At 42.1% G+C, this 7,413-nt stretch overlaps 1 long non-coding RNA gene across 1 annotated transcript; it reads right to left on the bottom strand.

The window, feature by feature from the left end:
• Window positions 1-477: 477 nt before the first annotated feature.
• Window positions 478-6,239, bottom strand: LOC148639069 (uncharacterized). The gene is made up of 3 exons (XR_015930871.1): window positions 5,230-6,239; window positions 3,349-3,467; window positions 478-2,174 (listed from the first exon to the last, which is right to left on the bottom strand). It is a non-coding gene; the product is annotated as an uncharacterized LOC148639069 (long non-coding RNA).
• Window positions 6,240-7,413: the final 1,174 nt, after the last annotated feature.

Here is a 7,413-nt window from a genome sequence, read left to right as displayed (position 1 = left end):
ATCTGCGGGTGAGCCTTCACTGGGAAATGAAATCTTTCGCTATGTGTGCCACAGCGCAAGTGTATTATGCTGAAGCACAGACATGACCCCCCCTGTGCACTTAGAAAAAAGGGAGATCAACAGCATCCAGAAAGAAAGCACCTCTGTCTGTGAGCCTTTTTTGCTCTGAGCACATGCCCTCAATGCGACTGTGTGCACGTCAGTGGGTTTCTCTTGTTTGTGTGTGAGGGAGGAGGTCTGAGGCATATTTGCCATCCCTAGCCATCCTGTCAGAACCAGATGACCTTTCCTCTTCTCCTTATTCCTATGTGTGTGCTCTACAGGGCGGATAAACACAACCCTTGAAAGCACACCGCATGCAACTGAAGACTCATGGCAGAAACGAAGCATGAAAAAACCTGTTAGTACTACAAATTCAATTTTTTTTATTCATTATTGAATTTTGGCAAAGTCCAGTACAACAATCTGACATAATGGAACACCCAACAATCAGCTTGTTTTAAAATTTTAGAGTTGCTACAGGTCTGAGATGAATTTGTATTCACAGATCTTAAAGGGATCCAACTCAACAGATTAGCAGTTCAGTCAAGGAAACTAGCGTGCTAGTCTTTTCAGACATTCTTCAGCTTATTTAATAATGTTGAAATGAAAATAATAAGGAATTAAACTGAAGGATAGCCCGGCTAGCTTTATCTGTTTGCATTATGACAAAATCAGTTTTTCAGTGTAGGAAGGCAACTTTCCAGGCTGTCCCAGAATTAAGGTATTAGCCAGGGGTAATCCCCTTACCAAAATATAACTGCCAAAAACACATGGAGGAACACACGAGGAGAGAAGGAATGACTCATCTGGCCGAAGAGCCACACAGATCCTCTTGTACTGCTTCCCGCTGAGAAAGGACAAACATGGCACTGCATTAAGGCAGATCAACTGCCGGCCGGTTGGATCAAATCACAACCACAGCCAACAGAGATCCAAAAGAGTGTTCTAAATAATGAGCAAAGCAGAGGGCAAGCGTGTTAAAACGCAGACAGGTGCAGCAAGCCACTGATAAGCTATGCGAAGCCCAGGGAATGTGCAGCACAAGCACTGAGACTCTAAAATGAATGGGAAAATGCACCACGGGAGACTTTGATTAAGCTTTCTCCATTACAGGAAAAGCCACCCTAGTAGAATGATGAAGCACAAGAGCAAAAGGGAAAGCTCTAGTGAGCATGCAGCGTAAAAGGTGAAATTTAATGTTCCTTGCTAGTATATGGTAACTGTTTCAGAGTACCCAATGCACCTATCCCTGCTCACAGAAGATAATCCTGTCTTTAACATCTCGGGAAGCAATGCTTTTCTCCCTGGGACAGACATGTCCAGCCATGGTGAGATTTGGCCATCACAGAATACATTAAAATGAACGAGTTGTTTTCCGCACACCTGAGACCTGACAACAAAGGAATCTGGAATCAAACCCAACTCTTACTGCCATGACACAGTGCCACCTAGAAATCCCACATCTTCACTGAAAAGACATGAAATTTCCAATTTGCTCAGGACACCAGACAGAAGATGGATCCTAAATTCCTTGGAAATTCACAGACAACACAATACCTGTATCATTCTTTTACAGCAAGCGTGCACACTATGACACAGATAAATGGGCTTTTAAATGTTCACCCTTTATGTGAATTTATCTTGCATGAAGATTTTCTCTGGTTAATTTTACCTTAGGTGTAGCTTGTTAAAACATATGGAGTCATACCGTTGGTTGCCGATTTAAGTTGAAGGACTTGCAATTTGGCCACACGCACATTCAGGTAAGCTACTTCAGAAACCGCCCCGAAAGCCGTTCTGAAACATTCCTCAGAAAAACAAGGTGTAGGAAAAGCTTACTTGTGACTGGACTGCTTCTGCAAGTGTGCTTTCCTGTTTCATGAGCCAAGTTCTTTGAAGATGTTGGGGTCAAGTTTAGCCGCTTTCCTTTTCGTCCTCTGTCTTCCAAAGCTGGGACTTGGAAGGAGCACCTTTCAAAAAGCAGGAAAGGTCCTCTTCCTCATGTCTGCCTCCGTCATGGGCTCTCTGAAAGGACGGGGTGCTCGTCTCTTCATGAGCGCTAATGAGTATTCCGACTGAAGGCAGCACAGTGACACCAGTTATGGGCGGCTATGAAACTGGAGGGCTGCCACCTGCAAAGAAGATGGGTTTGATCTGCCATTACACATACAGCACTGTGCTTTCTGGTTAACATAGTAGAACACATGGATATATTTTCAAGCGGCCAATAAGATATTGATTGTATAAGAGTAATGATTATGCTTTCAACAGAAGATGGATAGATTGGAAGTCACAAGAAGTTGACATTTTGCAGTCAAACTCGAAAGCACTCCCCTGGGACCAAAACCTTCCGCTCTGGTAAAACCAGTCTCCCTTTCCACGGTAGAGCACTTGCCATTGTGTCCAAGAGCTCAATTACCATCCCATGTCAGCGCTAACAGCTGCGCACAGGCACGATTCCACATTTGGAATGCATGAAGCCACTCTGGGTCAACATTTCATCTCGGCCACATGCCTACTACCACATGGAAACAGTAAGGGACTGGAACTTGATGAAGACTTGTGGAGCCAACAGTTCTAAAACTAACACACTAGCCATTGTGGCCAGTTAAAAGAATGCCAAGAATCTCTGATGCTCAGAATGCCAAGAGTCCTCTGGTTTAATGGGAGAAAATGGACAGGCTGGTCCCACTCACACAGGCACATCTGTAGTCTTATATCATGACTCTGTGGATCACTTATATGGCACTCATATTATTTGCCAGTACATACAAAGTTCAAGCCATGATCAATATAGTGCATTGCACTGATCTCCTAGGCCGTACGGTCTCCTCTGTCAACACCACACAGGGATGTGAGGGTGTGGATCTCATGGCTCATATTAAACACGTAAATAAATGAACTAAAGGAATGGGGTTTGTGTAGGTTATAATAGTAATAAAACAATGACTTGTTTAAAATTCCCACATAGCATCACTGAAAGCTTTTCGGAGATCACAATGGATCTCTTATTTCCTCATAGGCTACCAACCACTTGCTAGTAGTCAAATGGTCTTGAGGTGAGTGTCCACCATTGCCAGACTAGTCAGTTTCAAGTTGGTACCTAAAAGTTATTTTCCCCAGAGAAAAGGAGTTGATTATGAATCCAGGAAGCATACAGGCTGTGACCAAGGTTTTTTGTTGATTTATGATTCCAGGTGGGGGAGAGCATCAATGGAGTTGAGCTGCAGGGTTCTGATTAATGAGGAGGTCTTCTCCTGGCCAAGCAGAGGACAACACTATCTTTATAAGAAAAAAAAAACTTACCTTGTATCATGGATGCAATGCTTTTCCTAAACTGCCAGGCCCTTCTCCAGTGAGAAGCCAAGGCTGAAATGAGCCCACATTTCAGGATGGAGATCATAAAAAGGGATGCTATCCTCCTCCTTCATGCAAGACAAAAACAAGACAGAAAGGCTGTGAGATAAATGATTAAAGTCCACTGACGCAAAACTGCTTATGTCAAGTGCTTGAAAAAACTAAACTACGTCACAGTAAAAAGCTTAGCGTTGGGAAGTGTTTCAAATAATGAAGGTAAATTATTTTTCTGATTCTGAGACCATTCCTCATCTCCGTGTTCAATCCATGTTTATGGTTCTTAAGGAGCGATAGGCACCATGACCTCTTTTGGACATGTAATAAAGTCTGTTCTGTACCTGTACTCTATGGGACCATTCATGAAGAGAACTCTAGACCTTGTCAGTATCAGCGCCATGGCCTGTTTTCAAGTGCTACTTGTATACAGTCCATTAAAAACAAGCTGAGCTGAGCCTCAGCCTATCAACCCCAGCCCACCATGCATTCTGGTCAAAGAGGGTGAGTGCTGGTCTAGAGCAATATCCAAATCCACTGGTGACGAGAAGCATTCACAACTCTGGAAAGGAGTCTTTCCTGGACAGGCTGGAGGGTTACTCCAGGCCGCCAGCCTATGATAATGACTGAAGCCCATTTGAGCAAGAGAACTAGCCTTCTTGATCGCACGCAGCTTGTGAACCTAAATATTTAAATGTTAAAACGATGCAATTAAAATGATCTTCACTGCACACAGAGCCCATGAAATTTAATATTTGCATCAACCACAGCATGGTCCTTGTTAAATCCTCTGCTCTTTTTTTTGGGGAGGGAGGGGGCATTATTTATTGGGAATGGAGTCGTGTCATTTCATCCTATTTCACTTTTCATTATTGAGTCACGATTGATTTGCAGATTGTGCTGAACGCAGATTACACTCCCTCATTTAACTGGCCCTGGAGAAATAAGAGTTTTATGTAGGGGAACTGAACTGTGAAATGAGGAATACTGGAGTGTTTACAAAGCAAAGCACAGGAAAATGCATTGCAAATACACCCCCCCCCAACCCCATTTTTTCACTGAGAATTTTACAAGTGCAAACAATGCAGTCTTGTTCAGTATTTATATGCAAACAGGAGCAGGAAACTGCAATTCTTGTTTCAACACATCACACAGTGATATTACCCATAGTCAAGGGCTGGCAAGCAAATTGCAAAGTGCACACCCACAGATAATAAACGCACGCACCTGAACACAGGCTCCAATTTTCAAATGAATGCCCACACTCAGAACGCCGGTAATATTGCGCCACACTGCCAGCATGGCTCACGTCTTTGTGAATGGAGAGCAGCACTCAGGGCTAAGAGACTGGCATCATTTCACAGCCACAACGAGGGCTGCATTGACTTTGAATTTGATGGAAAATGGAAAAACGGGCTCAAAGAGGAGGGAGGGAATGAGGGAGAGTGAGATTGAGAACGCGGAGGGGGGGAGCTGAAGCAGAAGACAGCGTGACCTTGCTATGCCGGTCGGCGCTGTTGATGCGGGGATCCCTGGTCTATTTTTAGCTCTCTCCTCCTGGAGGAACAGCAGGGGGTTTCCTAGGCAGCCTTTCTCCGCAGCAGCAATGTTCCGGCTAGGCAATGGGTTTTGGGATCGTGACCAAGCAACCAGACTATTAATAAAGGGGGTGGGGGCTGTGCCTGGGCTCTGAAGCAGTGCCAGAGCACTGCACCATGACACTGGGGCGCCACTCGTTCTAAAGGAGTCCAGTGCTGGATCGGACCCAATCGTGTTGGGAATAAGGAGAAGAGGGAAAGTGGCTGCCCTAAAAACACATTTTGGAAACTAAAATACCTTCCTTAGAAGTGTAGACCATCTGCACGAAGCACCGAAGAGCCAGTTCTCTCTCCATTACAGCCCTTTGTTTCGCCGCGGCAGGATTCCCCAAGCTAATATACCTGCAAGTACAGAAACCAGCTGCTCTGCAAGAACAGCGTCGCTACTGAGCGATGTTGTTAAATGCTGTTGTGCATCGTGATACTGTACTGTTGTTGCATTGTATTATTGGCATTTATGTTATGATAGATCTGAAATGGCACCATTAGGACAATAACATCAGTGCATTAATAATAACATCTAATTTTCATACATTTAACAGATAATTAACAAGAACTAATTTCTGTCAAGCAGCTAATATGAGGCCGCTTCAACTTATCATTTTCAGAGTCTGCATTCAACAATCATCTGTTAATTGCACATGAATAATACGAAAGTGCTATATACTTCTTCCTCTTTTTTGTTGCATTTTAATTTGAAACATAGCGGAGCAGTAGCTGTAACTCGAATGATCATTTAATTGCTCATTATCAGCACTTAAAATGGATAATTACTGGCAGGACAGAGGCATTTTTTTTAACTCAAATATCAGAGTCTGGCATATTTTCCAGCTGATTATTATGAGCAAGTGTGTTAACAATCTTGATGAAAAGGTCTGTCCCTCTCGGTAAAATAAAGTATAGATGATACAGTGATGCATCAGGGTGTAATTCTAGGGCTTATACTTCACAAGAAATAGCCAGTGCAATTTTGCCATGTTTTTTTTGCATCAAGCTGGAGACAAAATAAGCATGTAAACCAGAAATGTTGCTATTGTGCTATCTAACAATTCTGTGATTGAAAAGACACTATTCAAGCCTGAGCACAAGGCCAGAGAATGTAACGCAGACTGGCAGTCAAAATGTCCACAATAATATCTGGTGGGAGGTACTACAACACAGGAAACAATATTAAAAGATTAATATGAGGCAAAAGCTAAACATTTCAGCTTTTTTGTTTTCAGAATTTCAGGGACCTCATGCAAAAGCTTTTCGAGTGTCGCCTGCACCAGTCAGACCAAAAAAAGGCCCAGATTCACAGATTTTTAATTAGCACTCTCTGCGGGCTCTTATGAAATCCTCCGTCACGTTGATAAACAACAAAGTCTTAGCACCTTCATGAGCCAGAAAGTTCTCTTAAAGCCCTCTTTGGTTTATAAAGTTGGCTTATTAGAAACTAAAAATCCTTAGTTTTACTCTGCATTTACAGTGTTTTACAAAAAAAAGAATTGTAAAAATATAATATTTCTATACCTCATAATCATAAACATATAATCTATATTTACAGCTATAATCAAATATTATTGGTCAACAATAGGTTATTTTTAATTAATTGTGCTGCAGGTGATACTCTGTGATAGTCTGACAATACCCGATCAAAGGTATAGAGTATACAATATTGCCGAGGAGCTACAAGACTAGTACAAGACAGAATCTCTGTAGCCAGTGTAATTCTGATGGGTTATCTGTACCGTGATGTGCTCCCTGTGCCTGAAACATGAGCAAATGACTTTGTTTTATCCGATTCTGTGTGTGCGACACAGGCGAATTTGCCCTTCTGTCTCGTTTCTCGCCGCAGGATATTACAGATTGATTCCATCTCTCATATCGCTTTCTTTTTTAATAAAACAATTTTAGGAAACCAGACAAAAGGACAGAATTATCTGGTGCACAAGATTCAAACCAGCCACATGCAGCTGATGGGTCAAACCAAGTGATTACTTGAGAAAATGAACACAACTAACATGAATGTCAATCCCACATTCTTCTAACTAGAGAAATTAGAAAAGCATAAAATGATTTTTGAAAATGTGGAAATACCTTTTTGTGGATGACTGGTGTTCACTCCAGGTCATCCAGAGCTTTAGGGTCTTCTATTATTACATCCTGGACTGTTAAATAATTTATATGAATCAATTGATTACTTAAATCGGTCTATATTACTTCTTTTTCCTGGTAGTCATTATTTGAAGAGGATTAAAAATTGCAGGTCAGTACCTGGAATGAACATCACTGTTCTCGACTAATGGAGCACACCAATTTAGGAATTTGGAGTTTTTAGTAACTTTCTTTCCATCTGCTGTGCGCTTACCTGCATTTCAGATATAAAAAGTTGTTCTTCCCCTTCACAAAATGGCTCCTCATCCATCACACCCACGATTTG

This window comes from Lepisosteus platostomus, chromosome 27 (assembly GCF_059453375.1).
Source record: "Lepisosteus platostomus isolate fLepPlt1 chromosome 27, fLepPlt1.hap1, whole genome shotgun sequence".
In the NCBI taxonomy this organism is placed as follows: Eukaryota; Metazoa; Chordata; class Actinopteri; order Semionotiformes; family Lepisosteidae; genus Lepisosteus; species Lepisosteus platostomus.
This window is presented reverse-complemented; position numbering and strand designations above follow the sequence as displayed.